This window comes from Polistes dominula, unplaced genomic scaffold, assembly GCF_049000335.1.
Source record: "Polistes dominula isolate Pdom_NZ unplaced genomic scaffold, Pdom_raw_medaka contig_18, whole genome shotgun sequence".
Taxonomy (NCBI): Eukaryota; Metazoa; Arthropoda; class Insecta; order Hymenoptera; family Vespidae; genus Polistes; species Polistes dominula.
In genome coordinates this window covers 125,864-135,805 of record NW_028301164.1, presented here as the reverse complement: position 1 = coordinate 135,805, position 9,942 = coordinate 125,864, and the positions used below count along the sequence as shown (strand labels likewise).

Below are 9,942 nucleotides of genomic sequence, written 5' to 3'. Positions count from 1 at the left end.
TCTTGCATTTGACTGCGAGCAATGCAGTCTTTAAATTAGTGCAGTCTAGAATCAGTGATCGGGCGAGTAATAAGTTAAAATCAAACGCGAATTAGAGTCAGTGTTGTTCGTCGTGTAATAAAATTTTGGATTCGCGATAAGAAACTCATCTATAGTTTCTTATTTTCGTTTATACCGCGTTTTTAGATTCACGCGAGGTGTGCATCACCGTGATGCCATTGAGCTTCGTCCCATAGGAATGCATTGTAAGTATTCATTTTTATTTACATTTTATTCGATTTTATTTTATATGATTTTGGATAATATTCTAGATATTTTATCGTTCTGTTCTATTTTATTTTACAGATATAACCATGGATTCTCTTTCTTTCAAAGATGCTGGATGAATTCTTCGATGGATCTTCGATGGATCTTCTTCAATGGCAAATCGAGTATCGTCTTTCATGGTCAAACTACAATACTTGCTGCGAAGTAGGAGTGTTTTGGAGCCATCGCAGAACTTCATAAACCGTGAGTTTTTATTTAAAGTCCCTCCAGTGCTCAATCATGCCGAGGATGAAAGGTCCAAATCGGCACGAGTTACTGGTTGCAATTATTTAAATAAATTATTGACGAGCACATGAGTAATTCCTTTCTTGGAATTGAATGTTCACGATCATTGACCTTAGCTACTAAAATCAAGGACTTTTACATGCTGTGCGAATGTTCCCTCTCTCTTTCTGTCTTTCTAGTTTCCTTTTTGTTCTATGCGTTTACTCGTTGGTCTCACATATATAATCGACTGCTTCCTTCCTTCCTTCCTTTCTTCCTTTCTCTCTCTCTCTCTCCTTGTCTTTCTCCCTATCGCGAGCGAGCTCAGCAACAAATCTCAAATGGGTCGACCGGTATACACGCACGTAACGGCTTCGTCTTTTTATCGTACATTTCTCCTTTCTACTTTGCAATCAAGCACTTTCATATTGCTTTCACTTGGTCGATGAAAGTACCGTCCGCAAGCTAAGTAGGCTCCCGTATTTTCTACAGGCTCAACGAAAAAGAATCTCCTCGAACTACGCGTACGAGGATCTGAGGCTACTTTCCAACGAAACCAAAATAGACATGAGAGAACGTAATAATAAACATCAAATAAATGAATAGAAAATCAGTTAACCGATAGTTTATATCATTTAACAAAGTGTGTACTCCTTGTACTCCATTGTCTTTTTTGAGGACAACAGTGAATTTTGTATTCTATATTTTTTTCTTAACATGTGTTACTTCTTTAATTTTTAACGTAAATTATAGACAATGGTTTTAAAAAACGTGCCGAGTTGTAAAATTATTAAAATGCTAGACAATATTGAATCGAATCGAAACAATATTGTGTTTCAAGTAGAAAAGTCTATTGTTTTGAAACACCCGATATACAAACATACAAGAAACATTCGTGATACGGGCATACATACAGCTAAGTCAGCAGTACGACAACATCGTCTTGAAAATTTGGCGCTTGAGAGGCTATTGAACTCTGTCGAAATCGAACGAGAATTTGTTTTTTTCACTTAACACGATTTTTACCGTAGAACGTTCGATGCCAACGATTGCTTGTCTAAGCTATTACGTTGCTTGCGTAACTATTATACTGCTAACCATTTTCGTTACAATGAAAATTATCAACACGTTTCATGTACATACGTAAGATATTATATTTCAAAGATCTATAAACGTTGCATTATGAAAAAATATAAATATTCTGATGAGTTAGTTTGTCCATATCGATTTAATCATCCAATATTTAATTTTAGAATTAGGCTTGTTTCGAAAGATTGAACAGTTTTCCCCGCGATATTTACACTATATAGCAAATTTGATTATAAAGAAGAACTAGTGAGCTAGCCAAGCCAACTAGCCGCCAATCAGCTTCGAGGTATTCGCATGCGCAATCTCGATTACACCTGCATCGTCACTATTACTTTAACAGTTACACTTTCTCCATAAAGTCTCTTCGTAGTTAAGGTGAGAGCAGAGTCTCGTTCAACCCAGAGAAATCATTATTGTATTATATACATATTTATATATATACAAGTACATAAGTGAACATGCTTTAAAAAACATTACTATACTACTATAAATGCTTAAAGTTTCGTATAGGAACTAATACTAGACATTCTTCTGCACGGAATTATTGTAAGCCAGGATATCTGGAAAAGGTATTTTAGAACTTGTCATCTCTATGAAACTTCTTTTACCGTATTTTAATAAAACTCTAACATTGTAAGCAACTTACATTGTAAGCAAAAAAAAAGAAATTTTCGATTTTCTTAAAATTCTAGTTTCACTTAGAGGTTTAATAAAAAATCTAACAATTTAAATTGTTCAAAAACCTAACGTGTTGGCACATTTTCAAAAGCATATTCAGTTTGTACACACAAAATAACGTAATAATTAATTAAAACACATCAGATGTAAAATTACTGTTAATTTATTTCATTTGATGTTACACAAAGTTATTGATTTGTTTATTAAATACTATCTAATCAAAACGGATTTTGTTTTAACACGAATCATTCTTTTTATAAACGGAGAAAGTAAGAAAGCAGATCAACACTATAATATATGAAAAATAAATAAATTTAAAAGATAACTTTAACGTTGACGTTATAAAAATCAAGCGCAAGAAATCCGGTGGAGAATTTTTTATTTATTTTTTGATTATTTTCAAATTATTAACCAGAACATTCTTAACACTAACATTTATTCTTTTTTCATCTTTATGTTAATATACACAAGTAATCAATTGAAAAACAAGCTTGCTCTTTACTATTCGTCTGTTTGCTTATTTCCCTATCTCGTTTTCTTTTTTGTACGTGTACACTGCACAAAATCAAAAAGAAACAAAATATCCCGCGAACCAGTTGTGGTAACAGGATTTCGAAACTTCGAAGAAAGCTCTCGTTAATCTAGATATCGAGGTCTTAAGGCGGCCTTGCGAGTTTACGGCCAACATCAAGAAAAATAACCGATTAAGGTCCGATAACGAGTTCCTTACCAATATTGTAAATAACTACGTATAGGTACATAAATACATCCAATCGAACCTACACAATTAATTATTATAAATGATTACAAATAAAATTTGAGAAATATTCGTTAAATGTACCAATATTTGCAATTATGAGTATATTTGCACTATTAAAATATATGTAAATTTATTAATACGTATCACTCAAATGTTTAAGATATTCACCTTGTTAATTAATTGTATCTTTGATCAACGTCTTTGGTCACGCGAATCTCGTAATCATTTAAAAAGAAACGTTTAGAAAGACATTTAAAATAATATTGGCATAAATTAAATGACGGCCCGACTTTGACCCTCTATGATAGTCAACAAATCAAAAATATATACTAGAGAGAGAGAGAGAGAGAGAGAGAGAGAGAGAGAGAGAGAGAAGAATTTTGGAGAGACAAGAAACGCATAATGATTGCGATAATAATAATCATAACGATAAAAGAACAAAGCATCGTGAATCGAATTGATTAAGAATGGCAAGTAAGGTCCTTTAACCGTTTGTCTTTAGTGCAAAACATAGAACCATGCGACGGGCACACCCTGCGGAGGAAACTGCACCGAATGCGGGAGTGAACACAAGAAAGAGAAAAGAGACGTTACTAAAGATATAGCAACGCAGTGCACGTCTCCAAGTGCGCGTCCTTGAAATTCCAAATCGGCCCACCGTAAATGCGACGTATGTATACGATCTATGCAAATGAAATTGCCGAAACACGTCTGTAGGGAGACGCGACCCTCGCAAATTATTATTACGATAATATCACTAGAGCTAGTTATAAATTGTTTATTTGCTTTCATTTTTTATTTCACTTTTTAATGTCTCTCTCTTTCTATTATTCGCACCAAATAAATATTAAATGCTGTCAAGAAGATCTAGAGTCATGTGATCAAATGATATATTTATGTGTACGTTCATTTCATCTAATTTCATTATAAGAAATTGCTCATCTATTTTGAACAGAACTCGAATGAAACTGTATATATATATATATAATCTTTTATAAATACAAATTATTTGAACAGTTTCCTTGAAGCCCTATATTCTTACAGTTTAGAGTCTTCCAAATCGATCGAAATGTCAATATGTGATTAAGTGAAAAAATGCAAAAACTTTATTTTATAATCCATAGCATTGATGTATTAACAAGATGAACTTCAGAGGGAAAGAATAAAAAGGGGAAATATTTCTTATATAATTGTATCTCTCCCTTTTTACAAACGATTCAACTATGTCCTATAACATTTTATTCGCATGATGCAACTAAAGAAAAATACTAATCTTAATGTAAAAGTTTAAAATAATATGTCATGTGCATATAATAATAATGCATGAAATATTTCTACAAAGATTATTCGAAAAATATTACGTAGTAGAAAATCGAACATAGTTGTAATCGTTGGATATAAAAGGTCGTTACCAGTAAAACAGTTAATAATTGTAACGAGACTCGCGTAAACAACTCAATACCGTATCGTCGGAAAATAATTACTCGAAGTAAGATTAAAATTGAAGGCAATGAAATTCTATCACGTTAATACATATGTACATGTATACATGCACATATATCATTAATTTATATATATATATATATATATATATAAATATAATGAGAAAAAAGAAAGTATCTCGTATCGATCGTACACATAAAATATAGCTTCTCCTTCTCTCTTCTTTTAATCTTTTCCTTTCTTTTCTTTTTCTTTTTATTTCTTTTTATTTTTGTTCTTTAACAAGCTAGTATGAGTTCGTATGAGGGAGTAATTAATGCAATATCAAGCGTATTTTCCTCGACTGTACTAGAAAATCTCTTATGTATTACATTTGCATTTACGTTCACATATGTATGTACTCAATCGATCCTTGTTTTTCTACACACATTTACGCAATATCGCTATAGGCAGTAATGATTAAATAATCACTGAACTCTCTTTCTCTCTCTCTCTCTCTCTCTCTCTCTCTCTCTCTCTCTCTTTATTTTTCTGTTCTTTGAGTGTCATTAGAGGATGAATAGAATCGATATTAAATTAATCTTAATAGAATAAATTATTAAAAACATAAAACATGCTTTAAACAGTCGGCCATCTTTTATATATGCTATCGTTAATTCGTAAAATAACTAGCTATTTTGCATGACATAATTAAACTGATCAGCTAAAGGAAAGAAAGAAAGCAATAGTAGATATTTCAACAAATATATTTAAACAAGTAATTTAGATATAAAATTGAAATCTGATCCATACCTTGTTATTTCCTAAAACAACTAGTTTAAATGTACGATACTATTCTATTTATATACTCTACCAAAACGTCTAGTTATTTTATGAATTAATTGAATTATACATTTTAATGGTAACATATATATATACTATTTAAAAGTATATATGTAAGTATGTATTTCGTTTGAATGGGCGAGGTCGGAGCTTAACAAAGTTGCATAAAAAGTGAAGGTGACCGGCGCTGATTCACTAGGGCTGATGCCCTCGTTGTCTGGCGTTTGGTTTATGGAGGGACCGTGAGAGAGGCGAGGAGAACGAGACAACGAGAGGGAAAAAGAAAGAAAGAAAAGAGAGAGAGAGAGAGAGAGAGAGAGAACAGAGCAGGACGGACAACGAACGAACTCGTCGTCACCCAAGTGGCGCTCGAACTCGTCTTCTCTTTGTTTTCTCATACGGCCGACCAATTTTCGAGATTTCGACGATTAAACTGTAACCTTATAAAAGCAATCAACGTAAATCATTCTTTTTCATTCGCTTGAAATAACAATGTTTTAAAAGAGATATATTCGAACTCCGTTTAACGCTAAAACTATCGAAAATGAATTATAATTAATTAATAAAAGGATAATTATAATTATATTAGAAAAAATCTAACATGTTACTTTACCGAATGTATACCATGAATTTTTCTACCTTTTTATAAATAAATAACTTCTCCTTTTGAAAGAAAGAAAAAGAAAGGAAATTCGAAGAATACGTGTAATATCGAGTAATATCGAGTAATCGATCGACAAAAAATCTAATGTAACTAATCGATTGATTTGTTTTCTAGTAATGAACACCTAGGTATCATATTATACATATGTATTTCGCTTCCGAGGATCGATTATGAAATTATCGGTCGACCTTGGCTTCATAACATATTTGAAAATGCATAATAAATCGATAGAATGTAAAAAAAGGAAAAAAGGAAAAAAGCAAAAAGAAAAAAATAGAGAGAAAGAAGAAAGAAGTATTGAAAAAATGGCAAGAGAACGAAACGTTCAGCGTCGTTGCGCGATGCAATCTAATTGTACGCGTGGCCAGTTCTCGTTGTGCATTGCCTATCCCCCCACTCAGGACTGCAGCCGATGCAATACAACACAACGCAACTCAACGTAATGCAACGGCTACAATAACAACTACAACTATATGCAACGATGACGATGATGACGACGACGAAGACGACGACGAAGACGACGACGAAGACGAAAACGATGTGATGTTACTGCTGCTGTGCTGTTGCTGTTACTACTACTATTTGATGACTAGTAATAGGTGGGGAGTTTGACCGGTTGAGGGGAAAAGAGGTTTTACGTGCGAGGGTGTAGCGTTGGCTGTGGTGGGAGTAGTTCTCCGACGTAGGATGGATTGATAGAGAAAAGTGGTGGAGGAGAAGGAGGTAGAGCGCATAAACCGGGCATAAACTTTTCCCCACCATGGAACGTGGTCCTCCTTCCTTGGAGCCCTCTCGTCATACTACGTTACGTTGTTCACATATTTACACAACACACTCCAAGTTAAAAGACACACGAGTATAGAGGAATAGAAACGACTAAAGCCAGAAGAGGCAGGGTCCCCTCATTTTACGCGGTGAGGAGAGAAATACATCCATACATATTTAGGTGTGCTGTGTGTGTGCGTGTGTGTGTGTGTTATGTATGTAAGGTAGTGGTAACAGAGTGCGCGCGTAACCCAACGCGCCGCCGAGCGTCAGCCTTCTCGAATCGAACTCGAAGCCAGACGACGACATTGAGAGAGCCAAGTCGGCGGTCTCACGCAGCGCGCATTCAGTTTGCAGCCTGGTAGCGAAGCGATTGGACGTTAGTTCGATTCACTAAGCGAACTATACGCATATTTTCTCTCTTACCGAAAGGAATTCTCATTGTAGTCGTATTACCATCTACACTCATTCAGGTAGAAAGGACAATCGACTCAACGAGTATCTAAAGCAAAGTTCAAGTTCACGTTTGAAGAAAGACAAGAAGATTTGGATCGTGTATCGTGATTATTCCATTTTTAATATCGATATTGTCATTATCGAGAATCATAAGGGACAACTAAGATATTAAGTGAACAAAAGGATTAATACATATCTATCGACATTTCATTATTAAGTGGTGAAATTAATTATATTTTCCTGACAAACGGATCGAACGTTAGATTTTTTGTGGTGCCAAATCGAAGGATTTTAAAGATTCTTTGCTAACGTTATGTCAGTGACTCAGACTACGATTATCCACATTACGGAGTATATCGTTGTTACGTGAACTTTTTTATTAAAAACGTGCATCGTCGTCACGATTGTAAAGCCTTTTCAATCGTAATCAAGGACCCCTTATCTGGGAAAACAAATCTTCAAAAGACTATTTCTTGTTATTGTTTTATACATATTTTTGTTTTTGATTTTTTTCGATCCTTCAAATCCAACACAACGTTTGCAACATAGAGGCAAAGTGCATCGACCGTTAAACGTGCGATCGTATCCGAAAGAATCTTTCAAAATTGGTGAGTAAACAAGTATCTTCTATAGTTATTTTCTTATTTTCACTTATTCGAGCATTTAATCGTTCTATTTTAAAAGCAATACGATGAACTCTGAAACGTGATAAAGAACGCAACGATGAAGGAGATCGCGTAGGTCGATCGATGCAACGAATGACGTTTGTTCTTTCCACCCCGTTCCATTTAAAAATCCGTTTTCTTCGATATCGAAAAAACACGTCTGCGGTTAGTAACGTAGTTTAAGATATCGCGCCTTTTTGCACGTGTCCCTGACATATCGGTATAGTGCGTGTATCCATGCGTTTTTCATTGTTTCTTTACGTGTCGGCGGCGTTGTGTGTAACGTAAAGAAGAACGAACATACAACAAGTAACTCAAAAAAACAATCCAATTTTCATGATGACATTTTTGCATATAAAGAATCAATAATCCGATTCATCTTCTTCTCCGAAGATTCCAAATAAGATTATATCGAAATTAATCGTTATTTTCACCTAATTCATTTCTTGCAACTAAGCTGTAAAAGACGGACGTGTCATATTATTCGTCGAGACCTTCGAAATGTAATGTGAATGACGCAACGTTCGCTCCAATTCGTTGTCACAATAAACCATGCATGTCCATTGTACCCCTCTTTCATACTCTTCGTCGTCGATTCATCAGTCCGATGCATATCTTATCTTTTTATTCGTCCCCTATCTTTGATGACTGTACACTTTCCAAATAAAAATTCTGCTACCAAGTCGAAATCTTATATTATTAGTACTCGATATCATCGCAGACCACATTTTCGAATATTTTTCTTTATTACTGTCCCTTTGTATGTCTTTTTTACCTTCCCTTGCGCGAAGAGAAAAGTCAACAATAATCATATGTTTATAATAAAATATTACAAAATGAAATAAATAGATAGTATAATAATATAAATAGTGCAATGTTTCCGGTTCGTTTGGTCTGTATTCAAAGTTGAATCCTTACGATTACTTCGGCGCGTTTCTTGAAACGCGTGCATTCGCCTTAAGGAGGAGTCTCGTGCAACGGTCCACTCGTTGCGTCATATTCTCGACGGTTCAACGAGGATGCACGTTCATCGTCTCTTTAAATAGTTCCCAACGGTAAGAACACTCCTCGAGATATACCGGGTGAATCATTTTATTATTCGAGTACAAATTTCGGAAACTATTGTAAGTATAATCCTCCTTCGATTATTAACAGTAGACAAAGAAAAATCATATATCTGGATAATTTTGATTCATCTATTATAATATATATGTATATATAGATTGAAACAGTAAGCAAGTTCCGTCTCTCCTATTTCTATTTTTTTAGTCGCACTCTTTGTTTGTTTCTCTTCTTCTCTGATTGTGAGAGTTAATTGTAAGCAGCTCGGCGGCCGAACGGCTCTATTGCAGCAGCAGCAGCAGTAGCAGCAGCACGTTCACAAAGTGGGCCACGGCCTAATTTGCAGAACTCTCTCAACCTCGACGAAGCGTAAACCGAGCGAACGCGATAAAACTCATGGACTCTCTTTGAGCGAAGGGCACGCACGCGTGTCAAGAGCGAATATGTCCTATCTATCGTTCAAAAAGAGAACAAGAGAACAAGAGAAAAAGAGAAAAAGATAAAGAGAGAACAAAAATCATTTCATACGTTTTTATTTACCTTCCATATGAGGGCCAGCAGATATTGATATTAAATCTTGTCAGATTTCTTGTCTATTATTTGTACATAAATATATAGGGTGGTAAAAAATAAAAGTTAGCATAAATCTTATAAATCAACCCTTATTTTGGATCCATGTGTACATTTTCAAAATTACAACGTACACATTTATTAGCCTGTAAACATTTACTCAATGATCTTGCATTAGATAACAATCAATACTTTCACTACTCTCTCAATCACACTCAATCACACCCACACACATGGGCAGTCAATAATTTAATCTATTAATCGGAAAAAAGAAATTAACTCATCACGCATAGCTCGTAACTTATCACGTGATGAAGGAGTGAGTAAGCCATTAAATTCTTTCTTATATTCTAAGAAGACATTATGCTTTTAGATTGTTATTCTTTTATTTTTGTATAAAACTCCTTATCCACACGTTCGTTATTTGTAATCAAAAT

The 9,942-nt window shown here is 34.4% G+C and overlaps 1 protein-coding gene across 2 annotated transcripts in view; it reads left to right on the top strand.

Moving 5' to 3' along the window:
• The first annotated feature begins 492 nt into the window (after positions 1–492).
• Positions 493–9,942, top strand: part of LOC107073153 (uncharacterized) — a 25,016-nt gene continuing 15,566 nt past the window's right edge. The window contains exon 1 of one of the 2 annotated variants that reach the window (XM_089178732.1): positions 493–510. The gene's annotated coding sequence lies outside the window, so the exon portion shown is untranslated. Of the gene's footprint in view, positions 511–6,984; positions 7,817–9,942 lie in introns of those variants that run through there. The other variant, XM_089178734.1, reaches the window with a different exon arrangement.